This window comes from Sus scrofa, chromosome 4, assembly GCF_054392235.1.
Source record: "Sus scrofa isolate SSC_HxYL_T2T_F1_AM1 chromosome 4, Sscrofa_HxYL_maternal_Yorkshire_Landrace_v2.0, whole genome shotgun sequence".
NCBI classification, from domain to species: Eukaryota; Metazoa; Chordata; class Mammalia; order Artiodactyla; family Suidae; genus Sus; species Sus scrofa.
In genome coordinates, this window is record NC_139386.1 from 3,291,338 (window position 1) to 3,309,831 (window position 18,494).

General features: G+C 52.6%; 1 protein-coding gene and 1 long non-coding RNA gene across 9 annotated transcripts in view; both read left to right on the forward strand.

Annotated features, from left to right (window-relative positions):
* The window catches only part of TRAPPC9 (trafficking protein particle complex subunit 9), a 472,116-nt gene that overhangs the window by 154,857 nt on the left and 298,765 nt on the right, over positions 1 to 18,494 (forward strand). The window lies entirely within an intron of this gene.
* Positions 10,598 to 17,754, forward strand: LOC146403645 (uncharacterized). The gene is made up of 2 exons (XR_014843317.1): positions 10,598 to 16,220; positions 17,673 to 17,754. It is a non-coding gene; the product is annotated as an uncharacterized LOC146403645 (long non-coding RNA).

The following is an 18,494-nucleotide window of genomic DNA, read 5'->3' on the forward strand; positions in this document are numbered from 1 at the left end:
TTTTTCTTATCCATTTGAAAAATTTATCCATTGCATAATTACGTTTAGTTCAGCTATCTACCCCATAAGCTTTCTTAAAATCCTTAGGCAACTCCTTCCACTGGCTGATTTATAAGCACCAAGGACCTTTGAATATTCAAGGAACGAGTGAGTGTTGGTGCAAAGATGCCTTGGGACTTGAGTGTGAGCGGAGCCGTCTCCAGGGAGCACAGGGCCAGTCTGGGCTGAGCTCCAAGCTGTCGAGGTGTCCACAGTCTGAGTGGAGCCCACCAGGGAGAGAGCAGAGTGAGGGGACCAAAGGCCAGCAGCTGTGACCAGGGTGCAGGCAGCAGAGTCACCAGAGTGACCTTGCCAGCAGGTGTGTGTGCAGGCCCAGCCTTTTGGGCACTGCTTCCAGTCTTGACGTTGAAGGGGGCCGTGACTCTTGGCTCCACCAGGAGAGCTTGGCCAGGCTGGCTGAATCGGTGGGACAATAGATTCTGAGCCTTGGGGCTGCTCTTGATGAAAACAGGATGAAGGCCAGAGGGATCTGGGCTCTGTGCGGCACGAGGGGAGCCAGAGACCTCGGTTGAGGGAGGTTCCATTAGGGGTGGGGTGCACCGAGGAGCCAGATTTTAGGGAATCGTCTTCTCTTGGGGCCCCACAGTGGGGGGGAAGGTGGCTGGTAGGGTGTGGTGTCTCAGTCACAGGGACCCGGACGCAGAAGCTCACGCTGTGTGTCAGGGCTCCGGTGTTGGCCACGGGGATGGGACGTGGGAAGGAGATGCCCACGGGAGGGAGAGAAGGCATAGAGGCTGCTCGAGCCTGGGACGACAGAGTATTGGATGCTGTTGGGGGGACTGTGGGCAGAAGACGATGGTGGAGCAGCTGGGAAAGTGACTTCCTCCTGGGGCCCCCCGGCTGTCCCTTGCCTGCAGTTTCTCCTCAGCACCGTCGTTTGCCCCTGCAGCCAGGTGTGTGGCCTGCCCACCTGCGTGGTGGCCGTGGTGCGGTTCTTTCCCCTGCATCCTCTTAGGGCCGAGGAGTGCCGCTGCGTGGCTGTGAGGACCTTGGAGACAGCAGTGGCCTCCGGGTGGGGACTTGATGGGGTTTATATCACACCGGGCCTCCCTGCACTGCCGTCCTGCCGCTGCCATCTGGCTTGCTGCCAGTGGAACAGAGATGAGGGCTGCTCTGGTGGTAAGACCGTGGATGGTGGCAGAGCTGGACAGATGGGCGAGAAACGCCTTCGGGGAGGGCCTTCAGGGTTCAGGCCTCCCGGGCCTCTCACGTTGAGCCATGGCCACAGCTCTCAGGCCGCCCCGGTTTCTGAGCCTCTGCAGCCTGCTGGGCCCTCAGGGAGAAACCGGATCTTACCAAGTACTTGCTGGCCCTTGGGTTGACCAGATGGCCCTGTTCTGTTTCTGGCCGGTCTGCGATTTTGTGATGTATTCTGACCGGCTCTGTGACTTGAGGCCAGCGGCCGTGTCAGCCTCCCCGAGGGGTTTGCTCCAGAGATTCGCTGTCATTGCTGACACACCCCAGGCCTGGGTTTTCCACCGTCTACTCCGGATAAAGTCACTCTTCTCGTGGGGCTGTGTTCAAGCCGGCCCACCTGCCCAGGTAGAGCCTGCATGCTGTGCAGGTGGGAGGAGCTACGAGACCCTCCCTCACCTGGCAAAGAGGCCCCCGTCTCCTGTTATGACCAAGATTCAGTCCGTTGTCCTCAGTTTGCTGTAGCCTTTGGCCAACTTGAAGAGCCTTTAAATGGTTGCTCTTGAGAGCTTGGGCCAGAGTTATCGCTGCTTTGGGAGCAGAGGTTCAGCCAAGCTTCTCCCTGAAGCCCCTTCAGCTCCAGCCACTCCCTGCTTGGCCTCTCAAAGCCGAGCGTGTGAGGACGCGTCTGTGCAGAGGTGTTGCTTTGAGCCTGTGATGTCCCAAGTGTTGATTTCCTGGATGTTGGCGGGCGGAGGGAGGTTTATGGAAGCTTCCATAGTTGCTCTTGCAGCTTCTTCTCGGTCTGTGAGCTGGTCGTCCGCATGCGGTGACCTTGAACCCTCAAATGTTCTCCGTCGCTCCGAATGCCAGAGCTTGCTTGGTAGTCCGAGTGTTTTTCTCCCCCTGGTGGGGATTGGCCCGGAAAGGCGCACTTGGAAACTGCGGATTAAGGCACTTAGACTTATTTGTAACCTGTCCTGGCACAACGGTAGGGCCCCGGATTCATTCACATGGTGCTAAAAATCCAGCAACGCGGGTGTGGAAGTTTCCTCGGGAAGGGGCCTTGCCTGGCCTTCCTCCTCTGCCGCTGTGACGCCCCGGTGCCATCCGAGGCTGCCCCCCTGCCTCAGCACGTCCTCCACGGAGAAGCCCCTTCTCAGACTCCGGATGTGCCGCAGTTCACTATCCAGCCACGGGCTGCTCCCTGTCGCCCCTCATTGTCGCCTGCACTGCCAGGCTTCTCAGGGGTTCCAGCTCTTCAGGCCCTCAGACGGAGTCCGCTGGGCCCGTCCGTCCCCTCTTCCCTCACCCGTTTTTTGTCGCTTGGTGGGCCAGACACCGTGGTTGGACCTTCTGCTTTCGTGCCCTGTGCTCTCTGGCCTTGAACCCCCTTCAGCTGGTTGGTGGAAGCATTTCCTGGGGGGGCCCCTGACCTAGCGGTGCCGCGGTCTTCATCCAGGTGGCACTGGGGCCCCACTGAGCCACCCACGGTCCACCACTTTGCTGTGTGTGTAATTAAAGCCAGGAGTGGTGTTCCCATGGTGGCTCAGCAGTGACAAGCCCGACTAGTATCCATGAGGACATGGGTTTGATCCTCGGTCCTGCTCAGTGGATTAAGGATCTGGTGTTGCTGTGCCTGTGGTGTAGGTCACAGACGCGGCTCGGATCCCATGTTGCTGTGGCTGTGGTGTAGGCCGGCAGCTCTAGCTCTGATTCGACCCCTAGCCTGATAGCTTCCATATGCCATGGGTGTGGCCCTAAACAAAACAAAACAAAACAAAACAAAAAAAAGAGCAGCCAGGTGTATCGAGCTCCTGTCTTGGGTAGGTTATGATGCTCGGCCCAGGCACAGCGTTGAACTCAGGTGCCCTCCAAGGTGGAGGGGTGCTGCCGTGAACGTGAGCCGCTGCCACGTGCTGAGGCTGGAGCAGCTGCTCAGTGTCGGTTCCCTAAGCCCTGTGTGCTGAGTAGCAGGCTGGAGGATGGGGATACGGGGATCAACTAGACTGCCCTTGACTTCATTAGACAGCCCTCAGGGGCTGGTAGGAAGGATAGAAGTAAACAAAACTGGAAAAGACTTAGACCAGAGGTGACGCCCAGAGCCAAGCGTCTCTGTCCAGGGAGGCTGAGGCAGTGGCACAGGGCCTGGCTCTGACCGGAACACTGAAGGAAGAGCGGGGAGGGGGCACTCCCCAGACGGAACCGCACGTGCAAAGGCCCTGGGGTGTGTCCACGCCGCGTGTCCCGGAGCCCGAGGCGGGTGGGGCGGGGGCTGCAGTCAGGCTGGAGGGGGGGGGTCAGGGTACCCACAAGCCCTCGGTTCCCCCTTCCTCGCTGCTGACGTGGTTTCTTTGGGGAGGGGTGTCTGTCACATTTCAGACATGGCACTAGATAACAGGGGAATTTCTCTTTTCCTCAAAGTCCTGGGTGAAATTTCAAATTCCAGGTCGTCGTCGTTCAGACTCGGTTGGGTAATGGTGGCTGCGGCATGCATTTTATTTTCTTCAGTTGGGTGTTCAAGGCCGAAGTCCCTGTTTATCTGTTTGAATGATTATAAATGTATATAAATGTAGGTGACTCTTCGTAAATGTATTTCCATGTAATTCCTTAAGCGTGGTTTCCTTTTCCTGGGTACATCTTTTGTGTCAGGCCCTGGAACATCCCTTGTCCTTTTAAATTCTCAGGACAGCTTTCTCAGTGGGTGGCCTCCTCCTGTGAGGGGTGCTGTGTCACCGTCTGAAACACCTGCTCCAGCCCTTCCTCATCCGTCAATCTGTGACGCTTTCTTCCACCCTCCCGGGCCGTGCTGTGGACAGAGCCCAGAGCCCCCTGTTCTGGCCCAGGGTCTCCCCCTGCCTGTCAGCCACACTGAGAGAGACCTGCCACTCTCCTCGGGCAGCCTGGGGGCCCTCCTCCACTAGTTCCCCATCAAGAAAACTGGAAAGGGAGGAGCTAACACCGGACCAGGGAGTGTGCCCTGCAGGCCAGGCGCCGTGCAGGCGCTTTGCCTTCCTAAGTTTGCACCCTCTTTGCAAGTATCCTCTGAGATAAGCAGGAAACTGAAGTGGAGGCGGTAGCTGCCCGGGTGAGCAGGTGCAGATGGAGGCTGTGAGCCGTCCGCCTTTATCTGTGGGCTCAGGCCGAGGAGATCAGAGCCTACTCGGGTGGCCAGGTGATGGCGCTGCTCCGTCAGAGGCCGGGAGGGGTGGGAGCCTTTGTGATGCCAGGGAGCTGCACGGTTGGTGTGAGGTCTGTTGGTGGATGTGGGGAGTCTTTGTGGTTCAGCCGAACTTGAGGATCGATGCTGAAGGGGGTCGAGAGCAGCCTTGCTGGCTTTGGTGCCGTTGAGTGGGGACCTCCTGCCACCACTGCTGGTCACACCGTCCTTCTCCCCAGAGCAGGAATGTATTTAATTGGAAACGTGCTGAAGCTGTGAAATCATCACCGAGGAATGGCGTTGTCATGGAAACAAGGGATGCAGTGGAAGCGGCTTCTTAGGAAGCCCTTCAGGAAGTGGGAAAGGATAGCGTGTCTTCAGATTTCCCAGAAAGACTCCTTCCCCGTTCAGCCCACACCACGTCTGTCCGTGTTTAGGACCAGCGTTCCCGCGTCCTGACAGATGTCCAGGGTTGGAAACCGACTGTGTGAAGCAGATGGATGCACGCTAGAAACAGTACTCCTGCAAGCAGACCCTGCAGGACAGCCTTTCAGACCCTCAGTTTCTCTGTCTGTAAAACGGAGCAATCCTGCATCCTTTATAGGCTTGTCGGGAGGCTTAGGTAATAGGAGCGGCAGGGAGGAGAAACGAAGCTGATCTGTCAGGGGAGAGTAATGGCCAGGGGCCTGACCCCTGTCTCTGGGGAGAGACGTGAGACGGGGTTAATGAGCCTGGCTGGTGGTGCCAGGGAGCAGGCCTGGGTTAGGAGAGTGCTGGGCCGCCGACCTGGGTCCTCTGTCGGCCAGCTGCTGGGCCCTGCCTTCTGTGTTTGCATAAAAGGGGGCGGTATGACTGGAACATGGCAAGGGCTTCTCTGAGAGCCTGGCGGGGAGGGGCTGAAGCCCGGGGACTGTCTGTCCTGGGCCCCGGCTGCAGACATGGGCATGGACGGACAGACCGATGGGAAGCCTCTTGCCTGTTGGCTGTGCTGTGTTCCCTTCCAGGCTACCCAGAGCTTCGCCCCACGGAGACTTCCAGCGTACAGCCTCCAGGGCTGGACGGTAGGAAGGCACAGGCCGTGTGGGGTCCTGTCTGCCCGGGCCTGGAGCCTAAAGCACTCGGAGAGGCAGAGCACCTGCCACACAGGACCATGCCCAGCGGAGGCCACTGCGGGGGCTGTCACATGTGCACTCCAGCTGCTACATACACTGCAGTTACCCCCATCACAGCCGTGCTCCGGGCACACATCACACCCGCTGGTCGCCTGCTGAGAGGCAGTTTGGAACAAAAACCCAACCTTCTCCAGGAGGCCAGCTGCCAGGCCTGCCCTTGGGCTCCATGCACCCGTGGCCCCGGGGACCGTGCTGGCCTAGACGCACCCTCATCAGCAACATCTTGTGTTCAGGGGCAGCAGGGAAAAGACCTAACGGCTGGCCTTGGCCATCAGGATAGCGGCTTCGTTCCTGGGCACCTCCCGTGGGCACCAGGGCCGTGCTGGTTGCTCTTTGGGGGGCAAGGTTTTGACCCGTGGAGGTGGGTGATCCCGCACCTGTACTTCCTGCAGTCTCTCTGCTGCTCTGATGCCCACACTTTCCATCCAGGTCCTGACGAGAACTCACTTAAAACACCCGAGCCCGGTTTCTTCGCCTGCAAATTGAGGAGAAAAATCCTTTTTCCCCCAGTTGTTGGTGGAGATCCATTGAAATGATGCGAGGGCACGTGTTTAATGAAAGCAGCACACGGGCTGGGAGGAGGGGCAGAACTGGGGGGTGCCTGGACGGGCAAGTCGAAGGGTGTCGTGAAGGCGTCCCCTGGTTACAGAGCAGGCAGGGTCACCCCCACCCCTGCCCCCAGCCCGGGCCCTGCCTGCCTGTCCCGGACACACCACGGGGCACCTGTGTTCTGTTGTGTGGACGTGCCTGGCTCGTCCTCGCCTCCAGGCTTCACTCTGCTCCCTATCTTGCATCCTGTTTTGTCAGAATGACACGATGCTATGTCCACCGATAAACACACATGAGAAGAAACTTGGAGGAACCGTCAAAATTAAGTAGCTGATCCTCAATCCAGCACGAATCTAAATGAATTCATTCCTTCTCCAGAAATCTTCCAGAGTGTCTCTAAGGTGCCAACTGTAAAACAAGAGGGAGAGTCTGCTGGTCCTTCGTTTTCAGTGGCCCTGTCCCCATCCCCCGCCACGTGCCTCCGTGTGACAGCACAGGAGGCGGAGCACAGCTTTTCAAATCGGGCACTCTGCCCAAGTTCCTGCTCGGCATTTGTGGTAGTGGCACCTTCAGCAGGCAGCCTGTCCTGGAGAAGAGTTCACGTGTGGTGTCTCCAGCCCAGGCTTGGTGTGTATGGGGTGGATGTCACCTGTAGTTCTTACAGTGTCTGGTCGTGCCAGGGGCCCCTGCTCCGTGGGGTTTACCATCTGGTGAAGAAGATGAAAGGATGGAGGTGCTGGGAAGGTGTGAGGGGGTGTCTTATAGGAGGACAGGTCTCGGATGACGGGGGAGCTCTAGGTGGAAAGATGAAGGTGAGGCTTCCCACGGGGTGTTTGAGCTGATGCTTGAAGGTGTTGAGGGGTTAGCTTGGCCAAAGGAGGTGGGAAAGCCATGAGGCAAGAGAGAGTGAATAACAGCCAGGAGCTGCAAGAAGTTTCCGTGCCTTTCCATGTGAATTTTAGAATCCATTCATCAATTTCTTAAAAAAAAACCCTGCTAGAATTTTGATTGGGATTGTATTGATAGATCAATTTGGAGAGAAGTGGCATTCTAACAGCACTAGGTCTGACCTGTGAACACAGCACGTCTCTCCATTCATTTAGATTGCCTTTAATTTTCCTCAGCCGGCAGTGTTTCCTAGTGAAACTGAAAAGTATAAAGGTCTTATCTTGTCAGATTTATCCCGAAGTGTTTTGTATTTTTGATGGTCCCGTAAACCGTACTCTTTTTAAAATAGCAATTTCCAGATCATTGCGTAGAATGCACCTGTTTTATGTGGCTCTTTTATCTTGCAGCCTCTCCTATTCGCATAGTATTACTAGTTGCTTTTTATAGGTTTTACGGAATTTTCCAAGTAGATGTTGAGGTTGCCAGTGAATAAAAAACTTTACTTCTTCCTTTCCAAGCTGGATACCAGTTCTTTTCCTTTCTTTGTTGTACTCGCCTGGCTCCTGATGGTGGAGAGCAACCGTTCAGTCTTTTATCATTAAATGTGATGTTAGCTGCAGGTGTTGCATAATGCCCTTTGGCATATTAAGAAAGTTCCCTACAACCTTTAATAAAAATCAAATTATAGCTAGTAAGCCACCAAAGGAGGTAAAAGTGCATCGTAAGTAATATTCAGTTAGTCCAAAAGAAAGAATAAAAGGAAGTCCAATAGCAAGATGATATGGTTAAGCTGATCAGATCAAGAGTTAATGGTCTAAATACTTTAATTGAACTAGAGAATGTCAGATTGGATTAAAAAAAAAAAGAAAAACTAACAAGTCCCAACTATATTGCCTCCAAATAATGAATTTTAGAATTCATTCAAAATTGTCTGTGGAGACAAAAATCAGTTGAAGCCAAATGGATGGAAAAAAAGCTATACCATGCCCACACTAATGAAAAGTCTGGAGTGGCATTATAGATAACAGAAAAAAGTAAACTTCAGAGCAGAGAGTATTACCAAGGATAAAAAGTTCTTTTCACAGTGATCAAGGGCTCAATTCAAGAAAATGTAAGTCATAAATATTTATGTACCTAATAATAGAGCTTTAAGACACATGAAGCAAAAGGATAGAACTGCAAGAAGAAGTAAATCTAGGGTTCAATGTCCTTCAATAATTGATGGAACAAGTAGACAGAAATGACTAGAGAGGATTTGAACTGAGCCGTCAACCAGTTTGACCTAATTGACTTTTCCACAACACCTGCTCAACAACAGTTGAGTTCAGAGTCCACGTGCTTTTCCTGCTTTTCGAGTGGGCACTGGACATTTACCAAAGTCCACCAGATGGGGGCAGTCATGGTCAGATTTTGTGTGTCAACTTGGCTAGGCTGTGGTGCCCAGTCATTCTGGTCAAACGCAAGTCCAGAGGTTGCTGTGAAGTGACTTGTGGATGCATTAACCCGTCCAACCCTTTGGCTTTACGTAAAAGAGATTATCCTGGATGATATGGGTAGGCCTCATCCAACCAACTGAAGGTCTTTGAGCAAAAGTTGAGAATTTTCTTTGGAGAAATTTCTGAAATTTCTTTCTCTGTGGGAGTCCCCATGTGGCTCGGGGTAATGACCCCAACTGGTATCCATGAGGATGTGGGTTCGATCCCTGGCCTCACTCAGTGGGTTAAGGATCCGGCACTGCTGTGAGCTGTGGCATAGGTTGCAGACGTGGCTCCAATCCCGTGTGGCTGTGGCTGTGGCGGAGGCTGGCAGCTGCCGTTCTGATTTGACCCCTGGCCCTGGAACCTCCATATGCCTCGAGTGCGGCCCTAAAAACCAAAACAACAACAACAAAACCCAACCAACAGACAAACCACCCCCGCAAAACAAAACCTTCTCCAAGAGTGGAGAAGGCGTTGTCTCTCAAGGCTGTGACGCGGGTCCTGCTCGGGTTTCCAGCCTGTCAGCCTGCCCTGCAAATCTCATGCTTGCCAGCTGCCAATTCCTAAAGTACGTCTCTTTGTACACACCTACACACATCTGTTGCCCACATACGTGCCCTATTGGTTTGTGGCTCTGCTTCTCTGGAGAGTCACAGGGCCACAAAACAAACCTCAATACATTTAAAAGGATTCTCATTTTATAAAGTATATTCTGACAGTAATAAAATTAGAAGCCAATAACGAAAATCTTTGACAAAACCCTCAGACATTTGGAAACAAAATGACACACTTGTCATTAAACCATAAGTCAAAGGAGACATCAAAAACAGGTATTTTGAAATGAGCGAAAATGAAAGCGCAATACATCATTGGTGAGATGCCACTAAGGCCATCTTTCTGAGGAAATTTATAGTGTTTAATGCCTGTATTGGAATAGAAGAATGGCCTTCAATCAATATACCTCTGGTTCAACTAGAAGAAAGTAGAAAAAAAAATGTGGACATAAACCTGAAGTAAGTAGCAAAGAAGACCAGAACCTAAAACAATGAAATTGGAAACAAAATAACCTGATGCTGACAAACCAACAGCTTGTTCTTTGGGAAAAATAGTGAAATCTACCACCTTCGAGCCAGATTGATCAGAGAGAAAAGACACAAATTACCAATATGAGGAGGGAAAGAGGTGGTACCACTAGATGTACTGCACACATTGCAAGGACAAGATAGGGTATGGACGGCGTCATGTCAGCCCACGTGGAAACAGATAGACACCTTCCTCGCGGGACACGAAATACTGAAGCTTCTTCGTGGAAAGAAGCAGCTCATCTGCATAGCCCATGTCCATTCATACAATCTTTTGTTAACCCTTCTCCCGTCTAGAAAATCCGGGCCCGTGTGGCCCCCCTCAGGCACCTTCCCAGACACGAAGAGAGGAATGAATGTGGGTTTTATGCCAACTCTTCTTTCAGGAAGCTTGAGAAAGCGGGGATACTCCTAATTCATTTTATGAGGTGAGCATAACCCTGAAACCAAAACCAAAGACAGTGACGGCCATAAGCAAGAGTCCCGAACACAGATGGGAAGAGTTTAAGGAAAACTTCGCCGTAGCCTGTTGAGCCGTGTGTACGGTGTTGACTGAGTGAGATTTAGCTGAGGAATGAAGGTGGGTTTAACAGTGGGAAACCGACAGATGTCCTGCCTCATAGCAACACGCTACGAAAGGAGAGTGACAGAGGCATTTCTTCTTCTTCTTTTTCCTTTCTTCTTGCCTTTTCTAGGGCTGTTCCTGAGGCACATGGAGGTTCCCAGTCTAGGGGTCCAGTCGGAGCTGTAGCTGCTGGCCTGCACCACAGCCACAGCAATGCAGGATCCGAGCCACGTCTGCGACCCACACCACAGCTCACGGCAACACTGGATCCTCAACCCACGGAGCGAGGCCAGGGATCGAACCCGCAACCTCATGGTTCCTAGTCAGATTCATTAACCCCTGAGCCACGACGGGAACTCCGACATAGGCATTTCAATGGCCACAGAGAAAGCATCAGAGTACTCTATCTATTTCAAATAAAAAAAAGTTCCAGAAGCTGGAACTAGAAGGGCATATGCTCAGCCTGATGAGAGCACCTGCAAAGCCTCACGGCCCGCCTTGTACTCCGAGGGGGAGGGCGTGCTGTGTTTCCCCCTAAAGGCAGCCCCGCCAGGCCAGCCCCCGGTTCCCCAGGTGGGGCCCTTGCTCTGCTCTTCGTTTGTTCACTTTGCTTGGAGGACCTTCCTCCGTTCCTTTGGTCCCTGGCATGCTCCCCGGTGCTCCGCCAAGGCAAAGCTCTGAGGTTACCTTCACGGGGCCCCAGGAGAGCCAGGCCCCACCCCGCCTTCCAGTCCCTGCCCCGCATTCCAGTCCCCAAGGTCATTCTGTGCTTACATCCTGAACCCCCCAACTGTAAGTACCTCTGGGCCCAGTGCTCAGCCTCGAGGAACTCTTTCTGGATCCAGATATCCCAAATAATTTGGTCAAATGTTCCCTTTCGACAAGACTTCTCTTTTCTCTAAAGAGGGTCTCTCCATCAGGGAGGCAAAGCGTTAGTTAAGCCTCTTCTCAGAGTGGAGCCTAGTGTTGAGATCCTTTAGAACCCCAGTGACATTCAGATGGTGTCTTAGGTCCTGTTAAATACTTTATATTACTCGAAGCTTCACAATCAAGAACCGTGGGATGCTCATGAAGTTTGCACATGCTTTTACATTGTAATAATTGTACTTACGAATGGACTGGCTGGAAGCATCTGCAAAGAAAACTTAAAAGCAGAAATTGTTCAAGTTAAGAAGACCTCTGTTGTGCCTTAGTATGTTTTCCAAAGCTGTGTTTTGAGCGGAAAATGGTTTCATGAGCCGTGTGGCCCCTGGGGGCCACAGAATGAAGGTCCCCACGAACTCGGAGGGGAACACGTATTAGGCCACCTGTTCACTGAGCGTTTGCGTGCTCCAGGTGGCAAAGCAGGGGCATACCCAGGCTGGAGCCCACTGGCCAGAGGCTCGGCATGTGGCAGCAGAGGGACTGAACGTTTTAAACAGGCCACCTGGGTCATGACCGCAGCTTCGCAGTGGAAATTGTACTGAACAGCTCAGAAGGACTAAATAACACGTCCAGGGTTAGGCAGTTTCAACGCAGAAGCTGAAAGTCACACCCAGTTATGGTCAAATCCAAAGCTTGTCCTGTTTCCTCAATATCGTGCTTTCTCCTCGCTGTATAATTTGTACGTTTCCAAACTTATTATGGGATACAAAATATCCTCTATAGAGCAGTGGAGATAAGCTTTTTGCCTGACCCTCAGTTTTCAATCTGTAAAATACAGATAATAAGACTTCTTCTGGGCTATTGTGAAGAGTAAGTGTCTGCTATTAGCCCTGCGAGATAAGAAAAGCTTACAGAATGGCAAATCCAATTCGGTTCCAAATTATTTCTAATCTGTCCCAGTAATAGTTAGAGACAGTTTAGACTCAGTACAAAGTTAAAGCATAAAAGCTTCAAAAGAATCCTTTAATCTGCTCAACAATTTCAAAACGTAATAAGAAATATAGCAGTATGAGAGGTGGAGTTACTACCGCATGGGGAATTCTAAACAGATGTCAGGGAGAGGGGCTGGAAGAATGTTCCCTGAGGTTCCGCCGTAAGACTTTTGTTCACTGTGATGGTCTTGGCTCCTCCGAACCCCTGTAACATTTCATGCTGTCTGTTCGTTGAACAAGCCTCTAGGGAGTGACCGTTAAACGCCCAGTTCCGGATGCTGGGGCTGAGACAGAGAATCCCCCGATGTCCATCTCAGAGCAGGTGCACGACACCCTATACAGAGAAAATCACTGCTGTATAAGTAACGGCCCCTGAAGAAAATTGTGAGAAAGGGCCGCAACTAAGAAAGGACCAGAGCAGATACTTCAGACTAGTTACCAGATGCTGTGGAGAAGGCCTTGCCCGACGTTAAAAGCCGTTCTGTGATTCAGAGGACAGTTGTTTTACCCTCTGTTCCTATTTTGTGGAACGTTTAAAAAAAAAAAAAAAAGTCAGGGTTGGATATTAGATTTTCTCAAGTGCTTTTTATGGATCCTCGGAGAGGGACGTGCGGGGGGCCTTTTGTGGTTTGTTAATCTGGTGACTTACGCCGATGGCTCCTGGGCTGTGAAACCAGCCTCGCCTCCTTGGGGTGAGCCCCACCGGGTCTTGCTGCAGCGTCCGCTTCAGCTTCGAAGCGTGGGGGATGCTGAAGAGTAAATCTGACAGAAGCCGCGAAGGACCTGTACCCTGAGCAGCGAAGCGGGGGGTGGGGGGGCAGCGTCTGCGGGAAGAGGGAGCGGGGACGAGTCGGGGTTGAGAGCGCGAGGTGGAATCTCGGTGCTGGCTGCGGGGTCTGGGGGGAGGGTGACTCCCCCCCCCCCCCCCGCCCCAAGACGGGAGGCCAGGCCGAGCTGTCCAGACCTGCCAGGACCCCCGTGCTGGGACTCCGGCCGCTCTTCTGGTTTCTCCCCAGTCATTGGCGGTCTCCTTGATTTTTAAGGTGGGCCGCGTGGTGCATTCGTAGTTTTAAAAACCTCTGGTTTCCAAATAGGCCGTCAAGTGGCAGTCTTAGAATTTGTTTATTTACATTAAAGTTCTTAGATTTCCTCTAGTCCTGACATTTCAACAGTAGTAATTCTAGATGATGGTATTTATATGACCCTGTCTAAAGGGGATGCTTTTCGTGCCGACTGTTCCCCGTCTTTCCAGCTCGCATGGTTTGGGGCCGTTTTTGCAGGCCTTTCAGTAAGTGAGCACATTCCCTGCAGCTTCAGGACGTGACGTTGTGTGTCAAGTAGTCCAGCTTTTGCTTTTCAAGGGACTTGCCCGTGTTTCTGATAATCCGTCTGCCTTCTGCGTACCAGCCATGTCTGACTTAACCCCTGGCGACACGAAGAATTTAATTTTCTAGGCGGCACGATTTGATGTTAGAGTCACAGTGACCTCGGGATGGTCCCTTGGCGTCATCCCTTCTGCAGCTGGCTTGAGTTTCCTGCGTACTGACTTCTTCCTTTTCCTTTTTTTTTTTTTCTTCTTAAACTGACATCTCCATGGATGATTTTTGAGGTCTTTAATAAAGCAAGCCCTTCCTGGCCATTCGTTTTCTTCACTCTCTTCTCTCTGAACGTAACCTTCGCGCATTGGGCTTAAATTCTCCGCATGTTGATGAAATAACTTTCTCTGGGATTCTCTGAACTTTTTTCTGTTAATGGAATCCAATCCCTTCTCACTGCCCTCGTTCCTCTTCCATCTTTTCACCGAATGGGGCACTGATTCCCTCCGTGTCCCCCTCCCTCCTGTCATGTGCGATGGGGGGGTCTCCTGATTTTCCTCGGTGGTCTCAGTCTTTGAAGAGTAACACCTGGGCCTTGGGAGTGATGCTCCCCCTAACCCTGCTACCCAGCGGCCAGGAGGGCCTGCAGAGCCCTCTTTATCAGCATCTCTCAGGCCCGTGGGATCTTTTCATGACCCCCTACCCCCCAGTCGAGCCCCTTTCATCTCCAGCTGCATTCCTTTGGTCTTTTGCCACCGGCCTTGCCTGTCTCTGCATTGAATCTTCCTTGCTCTCCCCGGTGGCTCAGCCTCCCTGAAGCACGGATTTGAGAACCTACCGTTCATTGAAGTCTCAGAGTCGGCGCTGACATGTTAGTGATGGGCCCTGACCCCGGTGTGAGCGTTTAGCACAGTTGCTGTGTGGCTCTCATCAGCCCTGGGAGATGGTGGGAGCAGGGGACATTTCAGAGGGACGTTGCACTCCTTACAGAAGCGGTACCAGCAAAAACAGATTCAGTGATGCACTTGAGACCCGTGACGGCGAAAGGAGTGCCCGAGGTTCCCGCCGTGAAGCCAGAGTGCCTGCCATCTGGGTTGTTCATGAACCTGCAGACGGGGACACCTGTGCAGGTTTTTCCCTGGATCAGAGGTGTTTTAGAGCTTGTGTTGTTCAATTAGCGTTCTTCACTTTTGTACTTCGGTAAATTTATATTGCCTCTACCGTGCAGATAATACTAAAATCTCTCCCATTTGACCCCCACGTTCTGAAACCACTAATGAATCCAAACCACTATATCCTTGCATCTGGGCATGGTGCCACATAAGTTTGTTTTAACCTAGCGCCATCCTTTGCTGGTTCGTTTATTGTTTGGGGCTCTAACTTGAAGAGCCCAGGCCTGTTGTCCTGCGTGTCCTGTCTGGCGGTTGGTCCAGCTGCCGCCTCTCCGTGAGGTTTGTTTCTCATCTACTGGTTGCACTTAAACTGCGTGGGGGGCTCCGATGAAACGTTTTTTGGCTGGAGTACTTCGGAGGCGAAGTCGGTATCCAGTTTCCTCGCATCAAAGGTGCCTGGTACCAGTGTCCCGCCCTCAGTGAGGTCAGGCATGGCCGCCGGATGGGGTGACGGTCTGAGGCCACCGCCTCCCGTGCACCTGGCGCACGTCCCACTTGTCAACGTGAGCAGTAGTACAGAGGCGTCGACCGCGCGTCTGGTGTTTTTTCCATCAGTTGGTAAGCCTTGCCTGATTCAGTGGTGTCATTAAAATTTTATGGAATGATTTTCTGTGCCTATTATGTGTCCCGCTCTTGTCAAGTGGATTTCTCCTAGAAAGCAGCGCCTCGATCGCAGCTGCCAGGGCCGTCCGGCTGCTCAGGAGGGCCGCCCTGCTGGAAGAACAAACAAAATGCTGCTCTGTTCCTGATTTTACATGAAGGAATTGTTTAACAGCTTCTTCAAATGGCGAGACATTCGGGTTTTTTGTTTGTTTGTTTTTTGTCTTTTCTGGGGCCGCTCCCGCAGCACATGGAGGTTCCCAGGCTAGGGGTCTCATCGGAGCTACAGCCACCGGCCTACACCACAGCCACAGCAACGTGGGATCTGAGCCGTGTCTGCGACCTACACGACCGTTCACAGCAACGCCGGATCCTTAACCCACCGAGCGAGGCCAGGGATCGAACCTGCAACCTCATGGTTCCTAGTCAGATTCGCTAACCACTGCGCCACGACGGGAACTCTTTAAGTTGCTTTTTGAACTTGGGGTTTCGTCCCTTAAAGTCACTCTGGTTGCTCCGATGGTCACAGCTTCGGCAGGTGGGAGTTTTCTTGTGCCCTTTTGACGTGACTCGTTCATCTTTGAAAGATGGATTTCTCTTTGTCCCAAGGAGTTGTAATCCCCCCAGGGCAGGGGGCTGGACCTGTCTTACTCCTTGGGGAAACAAGGAGAGGCGGGGAGTGAGTGACCCCAGGCCGTCCTGCTGGGCAGCGGCGGAGCGGGCGCTCGCACCCCTGACTCTGCGTCCACCGCCCTCTCTGCACCACCCGTGCTTTTAGCACGAATTGGAGCAGTTGGTTGACCTGCTCCCTGTCTGCTTTCGCTGGGACCGGTCCCTGCCCCGTTCCCACACTTGAGCTCCCGGCGGATTGTTTCTTCTCCTTGGCACGAATGTCTGGCGCTGGGGTCTGCGTGCACCTTCCCAGGTGTTTCACCAGCCACCAGGGTGTGTGTGGGGGGGGTCCAGAGCTGACAAGGTGCGTTTCTGGCCCCGATGGACGCACAGGTCAGCAGGATGCAGACAGAGCCGGGGGAGAGGAGAGCTGTGCGTCTGGGCTGATGGTGGGCTCAGCTTCGAGGTTCCAGACCAGAGCTCTGAGTTCCAGGGGGTACACAGGTCACAAATTCACTAAAATTAAATTTGAGAGCATGCAAGGGGGCGTGTCTTTGATGCCTAAAGCTAGTTTGGGTCTAAGTTTTTTGGTTTTTTTGTCTTTTTTAGGGCTGCACCTGCAGCATATGGAGGTTCCCAGGCTAGGGGTCAAGTCGGAGCTACAGCTGCCAGCCTACACCACAGCCATGGCAATGCAGGATCCGAGCCGCATCTGCGACCTACACCACAGCTCACGGCAACGCCAGATCCTTAACCCACGGAGCGAGGCCAGGGATGGAACCGCAACTTCATGGCTCCTAGTTGGGTTCGTTAACCACTGAGCCACGATGGGAACTCCCAGGTCTGAGTCTTATTCCTTATGCTTTGTGATCTTAGATTTATTACTTTTCCTCTCTGTTTCTTTACACTTCAGTGGAGGAATCATAATAGCGTTCATTTTTTCCCTCCTGGTATAGTTTTGAGAATGAAATGATACGAAAGAACTTTTAGTTTAAGGTTCTTCCAAATGTAATTATTTCTTATTCTCATCTCATTGGGCTGTAGAGAAGCCGTGGTTAGAAGCATGGCCTTTGCTCCGTAGCTTATTAGCTGTGCCCTCTGGGGCAAGTTCCTTAACCTCTCTGTGCCTCTGTCGTCTCTATAAGAAGGGGAGAACAGTAGTGCCAGTCCAACAGGACCAAGTTAATGGAGAGCCGTGGATCACTGGCACGGAGACAGGATGTGCTCAGCTCCTTTTTTTTCCCCCTTTAAGCTTATTCTTATTACTCTGAAACTCCGCGGCAATTGAGTTTCTCATTCTGCCTATACGTGGACTCAGCCCTTTGCCCACCTCACGTCTCTCTGTAATTCGGCTTTCCTTTTAAAACTCTCCCAGCAGAGAGCACCCCTTCCCTGGTAGCTGACCCTCGGCGCCCAGAGCAGCAGAGGCGGGAGTGGAGAAGCCCAGCACCAGCGCGGGCCTCTCTCAGCTGCGCAGCTCAGGCACCGCTTTGCATTGCAGTAGAAGTTAGTTTGTAAGTGAGCCTATCAGGGAATTGGGAATTCCACATGGAAGCAATATGGAACGTGGAAGCTGAGACACGCTGGCGTTTGGCGTGCTCTAACAGTGGGCACGAAACAGCTCTTGGGCATTTCAAAGCGCCGAGAAGAGCAGAGGAGGTAAGGCGGCTTTTCTCCTGCTGCCTTTGAGTTGACACATTTGCATTTAAAAATTTTTTTGTTAGAGTATAGTATATCTAAAGTGTTGTGCCAATTTCTGGTGTACAGCCAAGTGTCACAGTCGTACGTATATATGTATACATTCTTTTTCTTTTTTTAAAAATTAAGAGTGGGCGCCCCCATTGTGGTGCAGCAGAAGCATATCCGACTCGTATCCGTGAAGATGCGGGTTTGATTGCTGGCCTCGGTTGGTGGGTTGGGGATCCAGCATTGCTGTGAGCTGTGGTGTAGTTTGCAGACACGGCTCAGATCCTGTGTGGCTATGGCTGTGGCCTAGGCTAGTGACTGTAGATCCGATTCGACCCCTAGCCTGGGAACCTCCACATGCCGTGGTTGCGACCCAAAAAGCAAAAAAAACGAAACAAAACACACACACACACAAAAAAAGAAAGTAAAGTATAGTTGAGTTATGGTGTTCCAGACACACACACACACACACACACACACACACACACACACACACACACACACACACACACACACACACACACACACACACACACACACACACACACACACACACACACACACACACACACACACACACACACACACTTTTTCTCGTACTGTCTTCCATCGTGTCCTGACCCAAGAGGTTGGATCGTTCCCTGGGTGGTACAGCAGGACCTCGTTGCTTCTCCATTCTAAACCTAATAGTTTGCCTCTACGAACCCCAAACTCCCCGTCCATCTACTCCCCCCTCGCCCCAGAAAAGCGGCTCTGAAGCTTCGGCTCACAATCTTTTCCCCGGGGGCCACCAGCTGCCAAGGTTGTAGGGATTCAAGAGGCGGCAGTGGTGGATTAATCCTGCAAAGACGGTCAGTGTGCTTGATGTGAAGGCACTCGTGACATCTGACCAGCAACCTGTAACCTGTCGCTCGCCACCTGGGATGGGGAAACTGAGGCTTAGAGCAGATGCCTCCTAGCAGTCGCAATGGCTCATAGAGGCTGTCGCTGCAGGCGGGGCCAGGCCAGGCTTGTCTAGGTCCACCCCGGGCCGGAGCCTCCCCACCCCGCCAGCTCTGTCTTAGGTTTGGTGTGTGGGCTATGACCTTACCGCTGGACCTGGTGCGCTCCCGTGGATGTGTGTGCTGGTGGCCTTGGGGGACATGTGCCCTCGCCAGGCCAGGC